The sequence below is a fragment of the Homarus americanus genome, unplaced genomic scaffold (assembly GCF_018991925.1).
Source record: "Homarus americanus isolate GMGI-L3 unplaced genomic scaffold, GMGI_Hamer_2.0 scaffold48016, whole genome shotgun sequence".
Taxonomy (NCBI): domain Eukaryota; kingdom Metazoa; phylum Arthropoda; class Malacostraca; order Decapoda; family Nephropidae; genus Homarus; species Homarus americanus.
The window spans coordinates 1,882,467-1,907,032 of NW_024755055.1; the positions used below are offsets into that span (position 1 = coordinate 1,882,467).

At 44.3% G+C, this 24,566-nt stretch overlaps 1 protein-coding gene across 1 annotated transcript in view; it reads left to right on the forward strand.

Moving 5' to 3' along the window:
- Positions 1 to 18,794: 18,794 nt before the first annotated feature.
- Positions 18,795 to 24,566, forward strand: part of LOC121856178 (cytospin-A-like) — a 171,014-nt gene continuing 165,242 nt past the window's right edge. Inside the window, exon 1 of the mRNA XM_042351513.1 lies at positions 18,795 to 19,221. The gene's annotated coding sequence lies outside the window, so the exon portion shown is untranslated. The remainder of the gene's footprint in view (positions 19,222 to 24,566) is intronic.

Sequence of the window (24,566 nt, forward strand, 5' to 3'; positions counted from 1 at the left end):
CGAGGTTAGGTATCTCTCTCTCTCTCTCTCTCTCTCTCTCCTTTTTTCTTCTTCCTCCTTCTTCTACCTTCCTTTTCATTTTACTCCTATTCTCTTCTCTGTATCCCTCCTTCTCCTCTTCCTTCCTCCCTCCTTCCTTCCCTCTCAGACACGACGCCATGGTGGAAAATAAGAAAAAGAAGACGAAAAAGAATAACAATAATAAGAAGAATGAGGAGGAGGAGGGAGAGGAAGCGGAAGACGTCAAAGATGTTGTGACGTATCAACACCTCCAAGTTTGGTTCAAAATCCATTGTTATTCGAGAGATTGTGAAGGTCTGCTGGGGATGACATTCTCCGGGTGTTAGCTGGGAACGATGAGAGGGAACTTATTGATTGATGATTCGTTATTGATGTGTTATTGATGTATACGTGTTGTTACAGTAATGTGCTTTTTATCCCCTGTAGATTAGTGTTAGTGTAGGTTGGATTAGATTAGGTTGGGTGATGTTACAGTAGATATTGGATAACTTATTCATCGTGGTTCATTACCTTCTCACTCCTTCCTTATTCCATCTTCACTCTCTCCTCACTCATTCCTCACACCACCCTCACTTCTCTCACTCCCTCCTCCACAACACACCCTCCACAACACACCCTCCACAACACACCCTCCACAACACACCCCCTCCTCACACACCCTCCACAACACACCCTCCACAACACACCCTCCACAACACACCCTCCTCACACACCCACCACAACACACCCTCCACAACACACCCTCCTCACACACCTAACCTAACACACCTGTATGTATGTCACAGTATACCAGAGCACAGGTAAACAAATGACAGCTGAGATGCGTAGTGGCGGTACCATTCCACAGACAAGCATTTACATTTGCATACGAAAGCTTCTCTGACGGAGGCGCTGAAGGGAATATATTAGAGACTTTAGACGATCAAGCCGCTACCGACCCATCAGGAACAAGAGTGGTTTTCTGAGTGCGTGGAGGAGTCAAGACAAATGGCATGTGTCCGGGGTAATGGTTGTTAGTGGGTTAACTGCTCTGTTACTCTCGTGCCCATTAGAGGTGGTCTTTGTGTTATGCTGGATGAAGGCGGGGGGGGGTTGTGTTGTGTAACCTAACCTAACCCTTCCAACAGCCTAATCTAACCTGTTCTACCCATTCTCATATTACAGTACCTTAAACTAACCTAATCTACCCTTCCCAATCTTAACCTAACCTAACCTAACCTAACCTAACCTTAACCTAACCTAACCTAACCTAACCTAACCTAACCTAATCTACCCTTCCCAATCTTAACCTAACCTAATCTAACCTAACCTATGATGGGAAATTGTCGATTGAAATTCACCTCAGTGGAATTTTGTACACGTAACATGGAGTAATGGATGATTCTTTCAGTACTAAACTTGGCCATCTGAATAATGATCACCGTTTTCTGTTCTATTTTTCATTTTCTTTAATTTTTTTTTTCAGGGGGGACTAACAAACAAATATTCATCTACATTGGTCTCGTGTTGGTTTATGCAACTTAAATTGTGAAATTATACAACCATTACTCACCTTAGTTAACCTTTCTGTCAGTCTACAGTCACAAATTCGTAACAGTTAGTGCTAGGTACAGTCACTCAGTTGTATTCACATGTATTTGTTATGAAACAGTCAGTCATTGTGAGATACGAATGACTAGTTTTATACAGTTAGTTGTGTTCTGAAATATATCTAACTGGATCTAACAGTCAGTTATATAAGGTTTGGGACATAAAGATGATTTAATATATACTTTTAGCTATTTACATGTTATTATATACCGTATAATAATATTTTTTTTTAACTTTATATAATATTTAAAGATTTTGTTGGTCTTTTTTAGTGAGTAGACCTTTTTGGAGGGGGGAGGGGGGGCATTTTATTTAGTGTGCAAATATAATACTTCATATTTTTCCTCAAAGTTCTCAAGTTATCGCTATTATCAATACAAGGATATCAGCTGATTTATGTCAATATTAGCGCCATCAGCTGTTGCAAGTATACATAGAAAATAAGGGAGATAGATTGATGGTGTATACAGTTCCTATACATAACGTACATGGATAGGTGGCCATCATGCTATACTCTATCATGTTCATTATGGTAATAGCCTCGTCTTCTTCCCAGCAGGTAAGCGGTGGCGGGCAGGTCCTTAACGGGGTGCAGTAAGGCGCCAAGAACACACACACGTAAGTTATTGATAAGAAGTAATGACGTAGGTTGATCATATGAATTAATGAGATAAGTTCATCATAGAAATAATGACGTATCCCCCCTCCCTCCCTCCCCCCACGCCCTCAAGGTTCTTTTGATTCGTAACTTTGTATCTAGATTCTGAAGAGTTTTGGTCGCCATCTTTGTTTATCAGGTGAGTAACAACTAATTAAAGATGATATTTTCAAAGGTTTTTACATGTGAGTATTTGGGTACCTGGAGTTTGTTGTCTAGAAAAGATTGAATTAATATTTTTTTGTTTGTGAATGTAAAATATTTCAGTATGGTCGGGTTTGACTCTCTCTCTCTCTCTCTCCTGTGTAATAATAAGCAAAAAAAAGTAAATCTTAAAAACTGTTTTGTAGATTAGAATGTCAGTCTAAATTAATACTATATGGAATCTCTAGTCGTGTCAGTCTTATTGCATACTGAACACCTGAATGTCCCTGTAGATTAGGACCGAAAATTAGACCAAGTAGCCCTAATTTGTTCTCTGTTTACATGCACAGCGTAACACATGCGAGATAGATAGATAAATTGATGGATAAATATGTAAATAGACATACAGACAGCTAGATATATAGATATTCGGTAAGATCATCCTACGAGTTCACGTGGTTTATACAGTACTAGTGATAATTGAGTTCGTCCTCAAAGCTTACCCGTTTTCTCCAGTGGCGGTCGCGTACGTTTTCTATGACTTCATGGCGGCCCCGGGAGAAAATTATTCTAGCCTGAAGGCAGAATTACCTCCAGGTTCACACGCTTGGGAACACACAAGGTTACTGCGAGCACTGGCAGGCCTCTCTGGTCGATGCGTTTGGCGCCAGGCGTTTGTAGTTGTCGTCTTTAGCTGGTGATTTCCCCGTGTTTGGTAATGGATGCCGGGAGTGATGGATGGGGTCGCTTAGTCACTCAATTTGCAAAGATCTTCCTGTAGATTTTTCAGTTTGTAAAAGTAAAATTTAACCTTTTTTAATTATTTTACATAATTATCTTTTCTTTGCTATTGGTTTTGAAGAAATTAATAATAAAAAAAATGAAATCTGAAACAAAATTGAACTAGGAATTCTTAATAAACTTTTAAAATGAACTTAAAATCTGAAGGAAAAATTATACCATTAATAGAGAATAAACTTTAAATCTGAAAAAAATCTGAACAAACTTTAAATCAGAAAAATATCTGAATGAAGTTTAAATCTGTAGACACACACTAGAAGAATAAAGAAAGCTAGTGAGCGGTGATTGGTGGAGTGTGTACAGTTAGTTGATTCAACCATCAATTCATCGATTTCCTAATTATGTTTACCTGTGAGGCTCTACAGGTGTGCGGGGAGAAAGTAGAGATTGTGTGTAGTTGAGGTAATGAGACGAGAAGGTGTTTGACCCCAGTATCGTGACAGTCCAAGATTCGTGTTAGTTCAAGATTCGTGACAGTTTAATATTCGTGACAGTTCAAGATTCGTGACAGTCCAAGATTCGTGACAGTTTAATATTCGTGACAGTTCAAGATTCGTGACAGTTCAATATTCGTGACAAGTTTAATAAGTTGACAGTTCAAGATTCGTGACAGTTTAATATTCGTGACAGTTCAAGATTCGTGACAGTCCAAGATTCGTGACAGTTTAATATTCGTGACAGTTCAAGATTCGTGACAGTTCAATATTCGTGACAGTCCAAGATTCGGGACAGTTTAATATTCGTGACAGTTCAAGATTCGTGACAGTCCAAGATTCGTGACAGTTCAAAATTCGTGACAGTCCAAGATTCCTGACAGTTCAAAATTCGTGACAGTTTAAGATTCGTGAGGACTCAATTTCGTGACCTTCAACCTTTTAACACCCACCTTCATGACCTTTTAACCCATGATTGTCCCCAAACCCATGATTTCCCAACCCCATTAATCCCCAATCCCATGGACCTCCAGCTACTGTAATTTCCCTCCTCAACCCACGTGACCTCTACCTTCACGACCTCCGCCAACCACACAGACTTTCCCCAACGGTGTCACGTTCTGTACAGGTATTGTGTTACCTGTAGGTGCTGTTAATTACCTGTAGATGGTGATCACTTACCTGTAATTAGTGGTATTTTTCTATGTTTAAGAAGCGTACGATGTCTCTAATATATTGACCTGACCTGACCTAACCTAACCTCTCTAAAGGGTTAAGTTATTATTGAAGCCTAATGAGTCATTTTAATAGGGTGGTCCGTATGTATGTATGTATGTATATGTATGTGTGTATGTATGTATGTATGTATGTATGTATGTATGTATGTATGTATGGGTTAGGAGGTGTTTGGCTCAGTGGGTTTCTTACTTAACTCAGTTTTCACTCAGTAATTGTTTTCTCTCTATCTCTCTGTCTATCTGTTTGTCTGTCTGTCTAACTATCTATCTATCTATCTGTCTGTCTCTGTCTAACTATCCATCTGTCTGTCTAACTATGTGTCTATCTGTCTATCTATCTGTCTGTCTGTCTGTCTGTGTCTGTGTCTATCTATCTATCTATCTGGAAGGTATGACCACGAGAGAAGGAGATAGTCTGTGTTTATCTGGATGGGTGCAGGACAGACAGACAGACAGACAGACAGGAAAGGGTTCAGTTAATATACACATCACTGGTGTGTGTGTGTGTGTGTGTGTGTGTGTGTGTGTGTGTGTGTGTGTGTGTGTGAAAGCCGACACGAACACACTTTGAGGTTGAGCACTGATGAACTTAGGGACCCCGCAACTCTACGTTCCCCGCGTGAAAGTTAGCTCTCTCTCTCTCTCTCTCTCTCTCTCTCTCTCTCTCTCTCTCTCTCTCTCTCTCTCTCTCTCTCTCTCTCTCTCTCTCTCTCTCTCTCTCTCTCTCTCTCTTCTCAGTAGGAACTTTGAGGGAAGAGGGAGGAGAATGGCTGAGGACCAATAGGTCAGGGGGGAGGATGTATGACTCAGGAGAGTGGAAGGGGGTGGTCACGTGTTGCCCAAAGCTCGTGCCTGCCTGACACCTTGGGGGATTGAGGTGATGGCAGGTCTTCATAGCACCCCTGCTGACACCTGCTGACACCTGCTGACACCCCTGCTGACACTCTTACTGTAATACCTTCACTGCTGATACAATACCTAAGTGACATCTGGGGCGAAAATATAATAATAATAATAATAATATTAATATTATTAATAATAAATAATATTAATAATAATAATAAAGCCATAAATAAATCAATAGTGAGAAACAATATATGTATGTTGTGTTGTCAAAGTAAAAAACAATTGAGACCTGCAATGTGTGTAAATGAAAAAGTCAGATCACCAACCTGGGACTTGGTCACATATGGCAGCAGGGTCCACCATTAGAAACACATTATGCTGCAATATCTTCCCAGGCGGTAGTACCTCCCTGTTTGGTAGCTGCTTCCTTTACCTTGCTGACACTATTACTACAACACCCTGCTGACACCTTGCTGACCTCTACTGCTACTACAACCTGCCTGACACCTTGCTGACACTACTGCTACTACAACACCCTTGCTGACACCTTGCTGACATTACTGCTACTACAACACACCGCTTCTGCTGCTACCACACTTGCTGACACCTTGCTGACACTGCTACTACGCCTTGCTGACTTGCTGCTACTGCTACTGCTGACACCTTGCTGACACTACTGCTACTACAACACCCTTGCTGACACCTTGCTGACACTACTGCTACTACAACACCCTTGCTGTTTCTGCTACTACCACTTGCTGACACCTTGTGCCTACTGCTACTAACTACCCTTGTGACACCTTGCTGACACTACTGCTACTACAACACCCTTGCTGACACCTTGTCTGACACTACACTACAACACCCTTGCTGACACCACTGACTACTGCTACTACAACACCTTGCTGACACTACTGCTACTACAACACACCTTGCTGACACCTTGCTGACACTACTGCTACTACAACACACTCATGACACCTTGCTGACACTGCTACTACTACTGCATACTCCTTCACCCCTTGCTGTCCCTACTGCTACTACAACACTTGCTGACACCTTGCTGACACTACTGCTACTACAACACCACTACTGAACCTTTGACACTACTGCTACTACAACACCCTTGTGACACCTTTGCTGACACTACTGCTACTACAACACCCTTGCTGACACCTTGCTGACACTACTTGCTACAACACCCTTGCTGACACCTGACACTACTACAACACCCTTGCTGACACTACTGCTACTACAACACCCTTGCTGACACCTTGCTGACACTACTGCTCTTACAACACACTCCTTTGACACCTTGCTGACACTACTGCTACTACAACACACTTGCTGACACCTTGCTGACACTACTGCTACTACTACACACTCGCTGACACCTTGCTGACACTACTGCTACTCAACACACTCACTGACACCTTGCTGACACTACTGCTACTACAACACACCTCCTTTGACACCTTGCTGACACTACTGCTACTACAACACTCCTTTGACACCTTGCTGGCACCTTTCTGCTACCTGCTTACCTCCTTGACACCTTGTTGCCACTACTGCTACTACAACACACTCATGACACCTTGCTGACACTACTGCTGCTACAACACACTCACTGACACCTTGCTGACATTACTGCTACTACAACACACTCGCTGACACCTTGCTGACACTACTGCTACTACAACACACTCCTTGACACCTTGCTGACACTACTACTACTACTTACACTCCACTGACACCTTGCACTCTGCTACTACAACACACTCCTTTGACACCTTGCTACACTCTGCTACTACAACACACTCACTGACACCTTGGACCTTACTGCTACTACAACACACTCGCTGACACCTTGCTGACTTTACTGCTACTACAACACTCACTGACACCTTGCTGACACTACTGCTACTACACACACTCCTTTGACACCTTGCTGACACTTCTGCTACTACAACACTCGCTGACACCTTGCTGACATTACTGCTACTACAACACACTCTGCTGACACCTTGCTTACTTACTGCTACTACAACACACTCACTGACACCTTGCTGAACTACTGCTACTACAACACACTCCTTTGACACCTTGCTATTTTCTGCTACTAACACACTCCTTTGACACCTGCTATTTTCTGCTACTGCTACTCAGCAGCACCTTGCTGACATTACTGCTCTTCTGCTTACACTCCTTTGACACCTTGCTGACACTACTGCTACTACAACACACTCCTTGACACCTTGCTGACTTCTGCTACTACAACACACTCACTGACACCTTGCTGACACTACTGCTACTACAACACACTCACTGACACCTTGCTGACACTACTGCTACTACAACACACTCGCTGACACCTTGCTGACATACTACTACTGACATCTCTGCTGACATTATTACTACAAGATCTTCTCCTCTGTCTCATACATAACGAACCCTCAATATAACGACCACCACTCTAGTCCGTTAAATAGAGGCTTCACTGTACCTGTAACAACCACACTAACTACAGTCAAGGCCTCGTTACGGGTACAGTGAGAGCTTTAACAAGGGGCTGTAATTCTGTCTGGCTGAAATTGGCTGTGACGTCATCCTCTTATCTTCCTCTTCTTGCTTCTCTTCTTTCTGTTCTTCCTTTCTCTCTTTATTCCTCTTCCTTCCTCTTCTTCTTCCTCTTCCTTCCTCTTCTAGCCCCTCCCTTCCTGTTCTTCCTCTTTTATCTCTTCCTCTCCCTCCTTCCTTCCTCTCTATTTCCTCCCCTCTCTCTCCCTTTCACCCCTCCACTTCTCTCCCTCCTTCTTCGTCTTTCCCTCCCCCCTCCCTTCCCTCCCTCTCTCTACGTACTTGTGCAATGATGCCAACCCATCCCCCTTCCCTCTCTCTCCCTCCCCTCCTCCCCTCTCCTCTCTCACCCCTCCCCTCAGCCAAGTAAATGTGCATAGCTCTTCCCCTCCTTATGTCCCCCTCCCCCTCCCCTCTTTCCCTCTTCACCCCTCCCACGATAAATTGAACCGACCCCTCAGTGACGTAACCTTAAGATCATGTTGTTGTTTCTATGTTTAGGTTAGGTTAGGTTGGTTGGTTAGGTTAGGTTAGGTTGGTTAGGTTAGAAGAGGAGGGGTTGTGAGGGAAGGAGAGGGGAGAGGAGTGAGAGATGTAAGGGGGGGTAGAAAGGTGTGAGGAAACTATAGTTCGGCTGATGGTTCTGTGTGTGTGTGTGTGTGTGTGTGTGTGTGTGTGTGTGTTTGTGGTGTGGTGTGTGTGTGTGTGTGTGTGTGTGTGTGTGTGTGTGTGTGTGTGTTCAAAACATTTCCTCGAGAATCCAAGATGAGTCTCTCTCTCTCTCTCTCTCTCTCTCTCTCTCTCACACACACACACACACTCACACCACACCACACTCACACACACACACGGGGGCCAGTTGGTGTACTAGTAACTGCAGGCCTTCCGCCACAGCTGCCCTGACTCATAGGCCTGTCGATGGGAGTGTTAGTGTTGAGTGGTAGGCCACTGGTCATCACCACACTCACTGAAATCTGCCTAAAGCTGCAGTGATGCCAACTTCACTTTCTCCTCAGGACCCCCTTCCACTACCCCACCGTTGACCCCACATGACCCTTCCCCCCCACCGTTGACCCCCCACATGACCCTTCACCGTCGACCCCACATGACCCTAATCCACCCACACATCTCCACCTGACACCCCCCACATATAACACTCTCCACCCTCCCCTTATGACCTCCCCCTATGACCTCCCCCCTTATGACCTCTTTATGCCCCCCCCTTCCCCGAGTATGTGATTGGATGTTTGTGTCGACGGAATTCAGTTTGTGATGGTTGCTCAACACTCTTACCTGTTAAAATACCTTTGTGTACCTGTGTAATGAGGGTAATTAATGGTACTGTTACCTTAAGATGTTATCTGTGTTATAATTGGTGGTTAGGTTAGGTTAGGTGAGGTTATGTTAGATTAGGTCCGGTTATGTTAGATTAAGCTATAGGTCCGGTATAGAATAAGCTATAGGTCCGGTCCGATTATCTTAGGGTTACCTTGGGTCAGGTCAGGTCAGATTATGTCCGGATACGGGGGACCGGAATCAATTTTCCACCCGTATGAACACGGTAATACACACACACGTAATATACACACACACACAGGTAATGTACTCACACAGGTAATATACACACACAGGTAATATACACACACACAGGTATACACACAGGTAATGTATACACACACACAGTGTACACACACACACACAGGTAAATACACACAGGTAATACACACACACAGGTAATATACACACACACAGGTAATACACACACACAGGTAATACACACACACAGGTAATACACACACACAGGTAATATACACACACACTGTCAGTACCTGTGTCTGGCTACGATTACTCTCTTATTCACTAACTTTCGTATCGTTCCAAAAATAAAATCTAATTATTTATACATTAGTTAATAATTATCAATCTTATTTATTATTATTATTTTTTTTAATTTGTTCATTTTTATTTGTACAGGTGAACGAAATTAATTGGGACAGGTGTGTTGTTGTTGTGAGTGATGTTTTCTCAGAATGGATCGTCCACTCCTAAGACGTTGACCTTGTGTTCCCTTCGTATTTTCCTTTCTCCTTCTCTCCCCTTTCCCTCCCCTCTTCTCCCTCTCCTTTCTTTCCACCTCTCCTCCACTTCCCTTCCCGTCCTTCCCCTTCCTCCATCTCTCTCCCCTTTTCTTCTTCCCTCTATCCGTCCTTCCCTTACTTCCTTCACCTCCCCTTTCTTCTCCTCTCTTTCTTATCCCTCCTCTCCCTTCGCCTTTGTTCTCCCCCGACGTCTTTTCTTTCAATTACTCCTTCTCTTCTTCCTCCCCTCATCATTCCTCTTCTTCCTCTTCCTTTATTCCTCTTCCTCCCATTTACGTGTTATTTTCCTATATCTCCTTGCACCTCCCTTCCTCCTTTCCCTTATTCGAGCTGTTCACTATTCTATCTCTCTCTCCCCTCTCCAGTGCCTCTTCCTCCCCTCTTTCCCTCTCACCAGCTGTTTTCCTCTCCCTCTCTCTTGTTTCTTCCTCCCTAACTTTTTTTATCACACACACACACACACACACACACACACACACACACACACACCAGAAAGAGAGATTGCAGTAATTCTTCTTTAAGACTACATCGTGTGTGTGGGAGAGAGAGAGAGAGAGAGAGAGAGAGAGAGAGAGAGAGAGAGAGAGAGAGACTGTTGTGAACCAGACCACATCATTTTCTCAGTACAAATCATATGGGAGACGTTTCAAGGACAGAGAAATTATCCCACGAAATGGAAAAAAACTCGACGCAAGAACTTTTTTTTTTACTTTGGGGCGAAATGAACACACATACACACACCTAACTGGTAGTAAGGAACGTATCTAGTTAAGGAGAGTCTCAGTGTTAATTTTGTCTCCTAACTGGTGGTGCTAAGTGAACGTATCTAGTTAAAGAGTCTCAGTGTTAATTTTGTCTCCAACTGGTGGTGGTGAACGTATCTAGTTAAGGTAGTCTCAGTATTTTGTCTCCTAACTGGTGCTACGTGAACGTATCTAGTTAAGGTAGAGTCTCAGTAATTTTTGTCTCCTAACTGAACGTAGAGTCTCAGTGTTAATTTTGTCTCTAACTGGTGCTAAGTGAACGTAAACAAACACGTTCTCTATTTACGCTGAAGAGAACTGACGGAAATGTCATTGTGACTTGGGATTGTGAACTGAGGTACAATTAAACGCCGGAGGAAGTGCCTGGAGGTGGCGCTGACGAGTGGGGGAGGGGGTTACAGGCCCCTGGCAACACCTGAGTATGCCCCTCCCTCCCCCTCTCTCACCCCTCTTGAGGCAGATGCATGGCAGTATTGATGACCAAGGACGTGCTGTGCTACTGTTGCTCTTCCTTCTCTCTCCTCTTTTCGTTTTTGTTGCTGTACTTCTTCCTCTTGTTCTTTCTTCTCCTTCTGTTCTTCTTGTTCCATCTCATTCTACTGCCCTCCTCCTCCTCCCTCTTACGTCATCATTGTTTACATCAGTTACGTCACGCGGGTCCTTCAAATATGACCTCATTCAGTCCTTTAAATTTCACTCTGTCCTGCTGCGCAAGGACTCTAAATCCACCCCCTCCCCTCCCGGTTCCCCACCACTATTCCTCTCCCTCACTACACTGTTCCCTTCCCCCATCATTCCTCTCCCCATCACTATTCATCTCCCCCACCAATCGCCCCCACCACCATTTCCCCCACCACACCATCCTCGCCCCCAGCCCCACCTCCTCACTTCCCAGCTTTCCCCCCCAAACCCAATTTTCTTTCTCCTGCCACCCAATCTCCCCACCACCTCACCATCCCACCTCCCACCTGCCCGCCCACCCCACCCTCCTGCCCATTTCCTTTTGTCACCCCACGCATTTGTTCCTCCTGCCGCCCTCCCTGTAATCTGCCCATTTTTCTGCCACCCTCCACCCACCGATTTTGCACCCTCCCACCCACCCATCGAGAGAGAGAGTGAAATAAAGATAAAAGAAAAGAATAAAGAGAGAAAGAAAGAGAAAAGAAAAAGATAAAGAAAGAATGAGAGAGAGAGAGAGAAAGAAGAATAGAGAGATAAAAAGAGTAGATGACAAATTACCTCAGCAAAGTGAACAATCACGACAATTCCTTGAAACTGAAGGACACAGCTGCCTGCCCTGAGGTATTTACTCCTAGGATGAACGCCGCAACGAAACTACATCAATAAATCTTCACTAAAACCAACTTTAAAACCTCCTATCAAGTCTCTCGTTTAATTAAGTTCAAAGTGTATTAATTAATCGTTTAGTCATTGTTTATCAGTTAAATATAATTGTATTTGAATATTTAAAAGTTTTATTACATTTTTTTTTAGATCACGTGTTCTTGTTCATCCTGGGGAGAAATTTTAGTGTTTTTTGTGTGAGGTTCAGAGTGTGTGTCGGATTGAGACGGATTCAAAGGCATTACTCCGGAATTGTTGTGGATTCTCGTGAACTTGTGGGCATACAAGAGGGATGCGGTAGGATGGAGGGAAGGTGGAATGGGGATGGAGGAAGAAGGAGAGGAGAGGTGAATAAGGATGAATTGTGAGTGGGGGGGGTATAGGGGTGGGGGTCTGTGTTGTGTTAATGGTAGCGTGTGGGTCATCAGAGGTCAGTGACATGTTAGGATTTCCGCTATTGTGGTTGGAAAGTGTCAGCTGGTGTCTGTTTACATTCGAGTCAGCTGATGTTTGTTTACGTTCGAGTCAGCTGATGTTTGTTTACGTTCGAGTCAGCTGATGTTTGTTTACGTTCGAGTCAGCTGATGTTTGTTTACGTTCGAGCCGCTGATGCTTGATTTATGTTCCAGTCAGCTGATGCTTGTTTACGATCGAGTCAGCTGATGTCTTTACGATCGAGTCGCTGTTGAACGTTCACGTGTGAGTCAGTTGATGTTTGTTTACGTTCGAGTCAGCTGATAAACGTTCACGTGTGAGTCAGCTGATGTTTGTTTACGTTCGAGTCAGCTGATAAACGTTCACGTGTGAGTCAACTGGCGAACAGTTACTCGGAGAGTGCGACAGGTGATGGTTACACAGAAGCCGACTCGTGTTCCGCTCTGCTGATGATAGTGGTGGTGTGGTGGTAGTGGCGGTAGGGGTGTTATGGAGGATGGTGGTAGGGGTTATGGTGATAATGGTGGTAGGGGTGTTATGGTGATAATGGTGGTAGGGGTATGGTGATATGATGTAGGGGTGTTATGGTGGTAGTGGTAGGGGTGTTATGGTGATAATGGTGGTAGGGTGTTATGGTGATAATGGCGGTAGGGGTGTTATGGTGATAATGGTGGTAGTTATGGTGATAAGGCGGTAGGGGTGGTTAGTGGGGGTGTTATGGTGATAATGTAGGGGTGTTATGGTGATAAGGGTAGGGGTGTTATGGTGATAATGGTAGGGGTGTTATGGATAATGGTAGGTGGTGATAATGGTGGTAGGGTGTTATGGTGATAATGGCGGTAGGTGTTAGGGTGTTATGGTGGTAGTATGGGTGTTATGGTGATAATGGTGGTAGGTGTTATGGTGATAAGGTGGTAGGGTGATAATGGTGTAGGGTGTTAGTGGTGATAAGGTGGTAGGGTGTTATGGTGATAATGATGGTAGGGGTGTTATGGTGGTAGTGGCGGTAGGGGTGTTATGGGGATAATGGTGGTAGGGGTGTTATGGGTGATAATGGTAGGGTGTTATGGTGATAATGGCGGTAGGGGTGTTAGTGGGGTGTTGGTGGTGGTAGTGGCGGTAGGGGTGTTATGGTGATAATGGTGTAGGGGTGTTATGGTGATGATGGTGGTAGGTTATGGTGATAAGGTGGTAGGGGTTATGGTGATAATGGTAGGGTGTTATGGTAGTGGCGGTAGGTGTTATGGTGATAATGGTAGGGTGTTATGGTGATAATGGTGGTAGGGGTGTTATGGTGGTAGTGGCGGTAGGGGTGTTATGGTGATAATGGTAGGTGTTATGGTGATAATGGTGGTAGGGGTGGTAGTAGGTGTAGGGTTATGGGTGATAATGGTAGGTGATAGTGTTATGGTAGGTGTTATAAGGATATGGTGGTAGGGGTGTTATGTGATAATGGTAGGGTGATAGGTGTTATGGTGGTAGTGTGGGTGTTATGTGATAATGGTGGTAGGTGTTAAGTGGTAGGGGTGAGTAGATTGGGTAGGGGTGTTATGGTGATAATGGTAGGGGTGTTATGGATAATGGTGGTAGGGTGGTATATAGGTGTTAGGTGATAATGGTAGGGGTGATAGTGGGGTGTTGGTGGTAGGTAGGGTGTGGTGATAATGGTGGAGGTTATGTGATAAGGTGGTAGGGGTGATAGTGGGGGTGTTATGGTGGTATAGTGTTATGGTGATAATGGTAGGGTGTTATGGTAGGGTGTTATGGTGATAATGGTAGGGTGTTATGGTGGTAGGGTAGGGGTGTTATGGTGATAATGGTAGGGGATATAGGGTGTTATGGTGGTAGGGGTGTTATGGTGATGATGGTGGTAGGGTATAAGTAGGGGTGATAGTGGGGGTTATGGTGGTAGTAGGGTGTTATGGTGGTAGGGGTATAGGTGATGATGGTGGGGGTGTTATGGTGATGGTTGTGATGTAATGGTGGTGATGGGGGTTATGGTGATAAGGTGGTAGGGTGATAGTGGGGTGGTAGTGGCGGTAGGGGTGTTATGGTGATAATGGTGGTAGTGATAGGGTGTTATGGTAGTGTTATTGTGATAGTGGCGGTAGGGTGTTATGGTGATAATGGTGGTAGGGTATAGGTGATGGTTGTGATATGGTGGTGATGGGGTGTATGGTGATAGTGGGATGGTGGAAGTGGTGATTGTTATGGTGATGATAGGTGGGAGAGTGTTATGATGATAGTTGTGATGTAATGGTTGTATTAATGGCGTTGCATGTTATCAAAGGCAAGACAACAGAGGTTTTAAGGTGTGAAAAATATCTCCTATCACGCTTTCATCTTTCCAAACTAAGTCACATTCTTGATCCAATTGTCAAGCATCATCCAGGAGAGGTTATTTACATCCTGTACTGCTCAATAAATACCAATGATCATTTACTTTACCATTTAAGTGTTAAAATTAAACCTTAAGTCACATTGGGTTAAAAGTCAAACATGTTAATGGTCTTTGTAATTAACCAGATGTAATTTTTGGCAGCATTTCTGCCCAATATTATGTTAGTTAGGTTGAAATCGTCCACACATGTATGTTAGTTAGTTAAAATCGTCCACACACGTATGTTAGTTTGTTCCACCAACACTAACACCACCTTTGACGCTTGCATGTCGTAAACAATTATATAACAAAAACCTAACTAAGCCAATGGTAGTTGTGATTTATGTCAGGTTTAGTTGGTTATTATCGTCCCGTTTCTATTATTAATGGTTTGGTCCGTCTCGTGCTGACCTCTGTGGATTTTATGACAACTACATTTTTTCTAGTTGCTTCAACGAAATAGTTAAGTCTATGTTAAATTGAACTTGATTTATTATTATTTGTTAACTATTATGAAGAATAAACTACACTGAATATATTACAATTCATCACAGTAGTTGAGTTAGAGTTTTGTCTTTTATACGACACAAATGACAGAATTGTAAGCCGCCATTTAAAAAAAAAAAATTCCAGTGGGTTTACCGAAATAGTTGTGCCCCTGAAATTACGTACTTGAATGGCTGCTGGATTTGAAAGTAGAGGGGCGATTGGGGAGGGTGGCGGTAGATTAGGTTAGGCTAGGTTAGAATTATTTGGTTATATTTGGTTAGGTTGGGTTGAGTTAGGGCCATTTACGTTAGGTTAGAGGCAGCTCTATCCTCCCTCCTTCCCTCCCCTGTCTCCTTCCTCTTTCGTCTCTCCTTCTACCTACATACTTGCTTATAAGTATGACCTTCATCCTCTCTCCCTATTCCCACAAGAGACAACAAAATTTCTCCAGACGGGCAACAAGATTATTGATCAAGATGCACCTCTCTTCTCTCACACCAAAGAGAGAGAGAGAGAAAATGTAGAGGTGTGATCTGAGTAATCATCATTAATTCCAGTTAAGTTATTGTTCAAGTCTAAGCGTGAGAAATGTGGTGTGTGTGTGTGTGTGTGTGTGTGTGTGTGTTGTTTAGCCTTAAGGAACGTGGTGATAATATTTAACTGTGACGAAAAATCTGTTTATGTTTGTTATCATTTTTTATACTAGAAGCCAGATTTGTCCTTGTTTATGTTTGTTTAGTCTTGTTCAGTTCAATTCAATTTCAATTGTTTATTCTTGATAGAGGAAGTGATCCTAGTGCTGTCACTAGGTACTTCTGTACAATAACACCAGAAGCATCTGGCAAGTGTGACAAGTATATACAGTATAAATATTATAAAGGCCTACTAAAGCCTGGAAGGAAGGGATATTCCTTTAACACATAATCAATGTTATTTACATAATATCTGGCCAGTATTGGGAGGATCATCGTGTCTCCGTCAGGGGTCGAGTGGTGGTCCAGCAGGCGTCACGGAAGCGTTGGGACATCTTAGGAGGTTGTGGATAAGGGTGCGGCTGTCGGGTCTTCTGCATAATGCACAAGAGCGTTGCTCAGGGGATGCGGGGATACCAATCTCCCGCCAAAGTCATACCCAATGATGATACGGGCAGCAATCACGTCCTTCCGCGACCCTTTCCCATAGACGTCGAGAGGTCAGGAAGTTTACGGAGGACATCGTACCAGGTGGGCGGGAGCCAGGGGATGGCTGCTTCCCGAGCTTCTGTTTGCGGCGAATTTGGGTCCTAGCTGTAAAAGTGTTCGAGGAAAACGTAGTCAGGTGTGGCCTTGTTGCAGCCAGTCTTGGTAAGGCAATTCTGCTGCCTCATTCCCAAGATACCGACATGACTGGGTATCCATAGGAATGTCACAGGACGGCCTGCATCCTGAAGTGTGGATGTTAACCTTCGTATTCGAGGATGAGGTCCTTATTTTCCTGATCCAAATGCGATCCCGTCGAGAGCAGACTTGGAATCGCAGCAGACAAGCAAGGGCAGAAACCATCTGCTTCTTCCCAGCGAGAGAGGGCAGCAAGGAGGGCTATTAGTTCAGCCTGAGTGGAGGATGCCCGTCAGAAACTCTGGAGAGACAGTTTGACAGGCTCAGGGCATGAGGACGGGAGATAGACACCAGCCCCGGCCCTACCTGTAGCGGGTCAACAGAACCATCAGTGGAGACGACCCTACCTGGGGACCAGTGGGCGATCCTGGAGAGGTGGACAAAGAATAACAGGGTTCACGTGATTTTCGAGCGGTCCACCGAGGGCAATCACTTCAGGTTGAAAATCCAGCCAGGAGGAGACGAACCAACAGCAGGGGTGACAACAATATCAGGCAGGAGGTCGTGTTTCCTGAAGGCTCGGATGAGTGACCGCCACTGTCTTCTAGATGGAGGTCGGCCTCGGACAGCAGGAGTCAAGTTGGTTTGGACATAGTTGTCCGAGGATCCCGTAGAATGGAAACGGCAGTTTTAGGTTAAACTCTGGACACGATCCTAGGAGTAAGAGGAAAGACCAAGTTCGGTATATAGAGAAGTAGAGCGTGTCCACTGAGGGCCCCAAGGATGATACAAGCAGCTTCTGATAACTTCGAGACGGTTGACAACAGTCCGACTAATGTTGACGAGGGCAGGGGCGGCGTAGTCGACACAGGAACGGACAAAGGACTTGTACATGGTGAGAAGTACAGGGATGGTGGCAGTCTTGTTTGTGTTTGCTTAGTCTTGCTTATTATTGTTGATTCGGGTAGAAGCCTTGTTTGTGTTTGTTTTTTCTTGTTCGTCATTGTATTGGTTTTGTTTTGGTGTTTTTTAACTCATGTATGTGTTTGTTTATATACCTGTACAAACAATGTGTTAATTTACATATGTACTACTGTACGTTTTACGCCCCTGTACCAGTTTGTTTATATACCTGTGTTTATTAATTTATAAATATATACCTGTAGTCGCTATTCTTTATTTACCTGTATGTATATTAATTTATATATCCACCTGTCATCAGTTTTATCACTGCCATCCACATCTCACGATCCAGCCAGCGCCACACACACACACACACACACACACACACACACACACACACACACACACACACACACACACACACACACACACACATACACACACACACACACACACACACGAGCACCAGACAAGCCAAGGCGTTTCCAGGATTCCCACACCCACGTCCTCCCACTGCTCTAGAAGGACTGAGGAAGGACCGTCACACCTCCTCCTACCTCCTGGTTGCTTGCTGACTCACCTCCACCAAGCATTCCCAGAACAAGCCCTCCGTCATGCTTGGAATACACCCATGTCTACGGGTCTAATCTTACCCCTTCATAACATAACGTAAGAGGTGATATTTTATTAAGATTGTAGTAATTAAGACATTGTTTGAGGGACGGAGGGGTAAGGGGAGGCGGGGTTAGGTTATCGTCGTAACCGATGTCAATATTAGAGCGAGATACAAGGTTATAATGGTGTTGGCGGCTGGCGACTCCATATAGTTCCAGGTTTAATATATATCATCTTTTGTTATTATCCACGAGCTGTTATTCGTGTTTTCCGATGGGTGTTATTATTCTGTATGGGTGTGTTGTGTCAGGGTAGTACAGCCGTAGGGTGTCCTTGTGTCAAAACAGACGGAGATAATAACAAAACATGGCGACTGGTTGCAGCGCCCTGCTCGGTGCACGGAAAGTCTGGTACAGTTCTCACTCATTTGTCGTCATTTAGTGGAAATAATTACGCTTAATGATAATGTGGCAGGAATGACCATGAATATATATCTAATGCTAAGTTTAATAATAACATTATCATATTACGACTTGGGAAAACTGTCATTTAGTAAGGCAATACATGTGACACGTACTGTCAACAAGAGAAACTGACGCGTTGGCAACTCAGCTGGGTTAGGGTGTCGTCTGCAGGTCGTCGGTAGTTTGTTTGCGTCCGGTGGAGAGGCAGGTTGTGTTGACGTCCTCTGCGACACCTATTCACTCATGTTCTTTAAGAAATGGTGAAATAACAATGACACGAGGGAAAATGTAGTGATTTACGAGACTTCAGAATGTTCTCACGCTAGGACAAGCCTAAATAACATACTGATTAGTGAACACATCTTTTCACGTTAAAATACCGCAGACATTATTGGTATTGACGAGTGATTTAAAACCACCTTTACAGTGACAGTCGTGTGTGTGTGTTATGACCTGAAATAAAAAGGCAACAAAAATCACCTGCGGGTTAGTTGTCAATAATAACCATAACTTGATTGACAGTACACAAATTCGAGGAAGGATTTGGTGTGGGGAGTGAGAACACAACGCTGCATCATTAACTACTGTGACAACATCATAATGGGTAAGTAGTCATTACGGTAGTTAACGGTGCAATTCCCTTGTTACGTTGTTCATGATAGTGTTATTTAAGAACCTCTGTGACTGGTTGATTTACGTAGAGTGTCATTTAGGAGCTACTGTTATTTGGTCATTATACGTATGAAACACTGTGATTGGTTACCTTAAATACAGTGCCATTTAGGAACCTGTGATTGGCTGCTGTATGCTAGGTTAGGTTAGCTGAAATTTGGTTGGTTTAGATTACAATAGGTTTGGTTGATTAGGTTAACTTACATCACGTTAGGGAAGGTTAGTTTGGTTAGGTTAGGTTAATCTGTATCAGGTTGGTTAGGTTAAGTCAGGTCGGGTTGGTTGGTTAACTCACATCAGGTCAGATTAAACATATTTACCTGGTTAGGTCAAGACTAATTGGTTCGTGTCACCTGGCCTTGCGTAAGGCTTCAGGTGTACACTATTTCATGGCTTAAAATCATAGTGTGTGTGTGTGTGGTGACGCAGATGTGGTGATGGTTTAACCCTTTGGTGATGATGATGATGGTGATTTAACCCTTTGTTGATGATGGTGATTTAACCCTTTGTTGATGATGGTGATTTAACCCTTGATGATGATGGTGATTTAACCCTTGATGATGATGATGGTGATTTAACCCTTGATGATGATGGTGATTTAACCCTTGATGATGATGGTGATTTAACCCTTTGATGATGATGGTGATTTAACCCTTTGATGATGATGGTGATTTAACCCTTTGATGATGGTGATTTAACCCTTTTGATGATGGTGATTTAACCCTTTTGAGGATCAGAGTTACACCGACCCTCTACCTTAACTTGATACATTTAGTTAGGGTTAGTTAAGTTCAAAAACCTTAACTCATTGTTGTTTTGTCTAACTGATAAACGTGTCTAGTTAAGGTAGAGTCTCAGAATGTCACCAATGCCATTTTGTGGATATAATTTTAGTGTTGTAAAATGCCAAAAAAAAAATTACCTTTACTTGTTTTCATTGAATCATCAGCTACGAGGAATATTGATCTTAGGAACCTTCGGGAGAGTGTGTGTGTGTGGGGGGGGTCACAGCGAGAGGCAGGTCAGGAAGCCCTTCAGACTTGGGAGTGCTTGTGAAGGCCCCTCATTCAGCCTTGGGAAACTGTATTTGTGAAGATATAGGTTAGGAGGTTAGGTTGGGTTGTATAGTGGGTCTTTATTGAGTGTTACTAAGGTTAGTACAGTCTAACTTAACCTAACCCAACCTAATCTAATTTAACCTAACCTAGTCCAACCTAATCCTAAGCTAACCCAACCCACCACTTAATCTAACCTAACCCGTCCAACCTAATCCTAAGCTAACCCAACCTTACCCACTTAACCTAACCTAACCCAGTCCAACCTAATCCTAAGCTAACCCAACCTACCACTTAACCTAACCTGACCCAGTCCAACCTAACCAAACGCACCTAACTTAACCTTACCTAATCCACTTAACCTAACACACACACACACGTAATCTAATCTTATCCACTTAAATGGTTAAACAAATTCCAAGTTTGAGCCACCATTTATATCCGTCTTATCATATCTAAGTACTTCTGTGCCTATTACATAATCCTGATACAGTGTCACATGTAACCAGAGATTATCGAAATGTTTATGTAAGGTATATAGGTTGGGGGGGTCCAAGATTAACCACCCTATTTGGGGAGGGGGTGAGGTTATTATTATTATTATTATTATTATTATTATTATTATCATTATTATCATCATCATCACCACCATCATCACCATCATCATCATCATCATCACCATCATCATCACCATCATCATTATCATCATCATCATCACCACCACCATCATCACATTGAGTTAAGACGAGGCTTATATCCTTCTTCATATAACTCAGACAATCACTAAACGTCTCGTGTGTGTGAGTTGTTTTAGTCCAGGTAATTGTTCATTGATTGTTATGACAAAGAAAGTAGAATGGTGGTTAATGTGCTGGTTATTCAGGGTTGATGGTGGTTATTGTAAGGGAATTGTGGTAGTTGTGGTTGTCAATGTAGGGGGATTTTGGTGGTTAAAGTGGGGTTATTGTGGTGGTTATTAAGGTATTGTGGTGGTTAATTAGGTGGACATTGTAATGGGTTAATTTGTTATTTAATTACAGGTGAGATTGGATGCATTACCTCTCTCTCTCTCTCTCTCTCTCTCACCAGAAGAGTCACAAATAACATGTTAAAGAGGAACAAGAAATAAGAAATAAAAAGGAAGAAAATTGGAAATGAAAGAAATGAGAGAGAGAGAGAACAGATACAGATAGACACAAAGACAGACAGATAGACAGAAGTTAGGTCATCCTCCACTTGAAATGAATTAAATCTCTTGTATATTCCATTTTTTGAGGTAATTTATCTCTCACACTTAACCTCCCGTGAGTGCCTGGAATCCTTCTGATCTGCCGAGGATTTGAAGTCTTAGTCTCCCCCCTGTGTCTTGTCTCCCCAACTTCCTCCTGTCTTGCCCCAGTGGTTACCACCTGCCTTGTCTCATCTCCCCGTGTCTTTCCTCCATAGTATATCCCTCCCAACCCTCTCCAGTACCTCCCTCTCCAGTACCTCCCCTCCCAGTACCCCCTCTGTCCAGTACCTCCCTCCCCAGTACCTCCTCAGTACCTCCTCCCCAGTACCTCCCTCTCCAAGTACCTCCCTCCCAGTACCTCCCCTCTCCAGCCTCTCCTCCTCTCAAGATGTTTCCCAAGATAAGTTTTACTGGGTCAGGAAGCCGCCACCACCTCCTACAGGCTGGGGTCATGCCAGCACTAACCTAACCACACCATTTAACCTCAACTAACTCTACGCCTGTCCTAATTTGACTTGCTTGACTAACTAACTATCCTGGCCTGACCTGACCTGAACTAATCATTGACAGTGTGTCCAAGTTCAAATATGTTCCTGTGCAAAGTCTGCCTCCTCCCTTCTCCTCCTTCACCCTCACACCATTGACCTGCGCCTGAGGTCGAGGTGAGCGCCCTGGGGGGGAGATGTTGACCCGCATCATATTCCTGCGTACCCTCTCCACCCCTCATTGATGGCTTGTTTAGGTTGGTAACGCTGTTTTAAGGTTGGTAACACTGTTTGTTTACTGTTAGCTCGTGTCAACAAACATCAGTGGTCCTCTCTACACCTCGGTATGCTCAAAGAATCGTCCGGGTAGGGAAACTTATGAGTTCCTTTTACGCATGCGCAGAAGATGGCGTCGTGACCTTGTGACTGTAGCGATTATTAATTTGACCTTAAGTAGAGATATTGACAATGGATCTCCTATGCTAGGTATGCAAAATGGCGTCATGATGTCAGTTCAGAGTTGGCCTGATGATGTGTCAGCCGTCAGGTCGTGTATGTTGGCATGGTACTCAGGGTGTTGGCATGGTACTCAGGGTGTGGCATAGTACTCAAGGTGTTGGCATGGTACTCAGGGTGTCGGCATGGTACTCAGGGTGTCGGCATGGTACCTTGTGATGTTGGCATCGTACTCAGGGTGCTGGCAGGAGGTCAATAGTGTGTCTGGACTCCAATAACTTAGGTCACGCCAGATTAGAACCTGATTTGTGACTCCGTGAGGTCAGAGTTGGCAGCACACAGGAGAATTTTATGTCCATTGCACCCCTCTCTCTCTCTCTCTCTCTCTCTCTCTCTTCTCTTACCACACACACACACACACACACACACACACACACACACCACACACACACACTGCTGAGATCTGCCTGCTACACGTCACACAAATTTCACCCTAATCAAATAAATGTCAGTAAACAGAAGAAGTGGGCGGGTGGAGGGTGGGTGTGTAGGTGTTGTCAAGTGGTAGTGTGGGTGTAGGTGTTGTCAGTGGTAGTGTGGGTGTAGGTGTTGTCGAGTGGGTGTAGTGTCAAGTGGTAGTGTGGGTGTATGGGTGACGTCAAGTGGTAGTGTGGGTGTAGGGGTGTTGTCAAGGGTAGTGTGGGTGTAGGGTGTTGTCAAGGTAGTGTGGGTGTAGGGGTGACGTCAAGTGGTAGTGTGGGTGTAGGGTTGTCATGGCAGTGTAGGGGTTTTGTCAAGTGGTAGTGTGGGTGTAGGGGTTTTGTCATGGTAGTGTGGTGTAGGGGTGTTGTCAAGGGTAGTGTGTGTATGGGTGGTCAAGTGGTAGTGTGGGTAGGGGTGTTGTCAAGTGGTAGGTGTAGGGTGTTGTCATGGTAGTGTGTGGGTGTAGATGTCAAGGGTAGTGGGTGTAGGGTTTGTCAAGGGTAGGTGTATTTGTAAGTGGTAGTGTGGGTGTAGGGTTTTGTCATGGTAGTGGGTGTAGGGGTGTTGTCAAGTGGTAGTGTGGGTATGGGTGTTCTCAAGTGGTAGTGTGGGTGTAGGGGTGTTGTCAAGGGTAGTGTGGGTGTAGGTGTTGTCAAGTGGTAGTGTGTGTGGGTGTTGTCAAGGGTAGTGTGTGTAGGGGTGTTGTCAAGTGGTAGTGTGGGTGTGTAGGGTTTGTCAAGTGGGTAGTGTGGGTGTAGGGGTTTTGTCAAGTGGTAGTGTGGGTGTAGGGTGTTGTCAAGTGGTAGTGTGAGGTGTTGTCATGGTAGTGTGGGTGTAGGGGTGTTGTCATGGTAGTGGGTGTAGGGGTGTTGTCAAGTGGTAGGGTGTGTGGTGTTGTCAAGTGGTAGTGTGGGTGTAGGGGTGTTGTCAAGTGGTAGTGTGGGTGTAGGGGTGTTGTCAAGTGGTAGTGTGTGTAGGGGTGTTGTCAAGTGGTAGTGTGTAGGGGTGTTGTCATGGTAGGGTGTAGGGAGTGGTAGTGTGGGTGTAGGGGGTGACGTCAAGTGGTGGGTGTAGGGGTGTTGTCAAGTGGTAGTGTGGGTGTAGGGTGTTGTCAAGTGGTAGTGTGGGTGTAGTGTTGTCAAGTGGTAGTGTGTAGTGTTCATGGTAGTGTGGGTATGGGTGACGTCAAGTGGTGTGGGTGTAGGGTGTTGTCAAGTGGTAGTGTGGGTGTAGGGGTGTATTGAAGTAGTATTTGGTAAGAGTATAAGGAGGAGTAGGATGAGTGTAAGAGGGGTGGTGTGTGGTTGAGATGGGAGAGTGTGTGGGATGCGATGGAGTGTAGGAAGGTGTACTGGTATGAGAGAGAGAGAGAGAGGAGAGTTTAATAAGTTTCATGCTGTGGTTAGCTCTCCCCTTCCCCTCTCCCCTTCCCTCCCTTCCTCCTTCCCTCCTTCCCTCATTTTTCCTGCAATTTACATACCCTCCCTAATTGGTGTGTGGGCAAGGACGCAAAATACTTAATAGGTTCAAATTAAATGGTTAACCGGTGTGTGGGTTCACCTGTGTG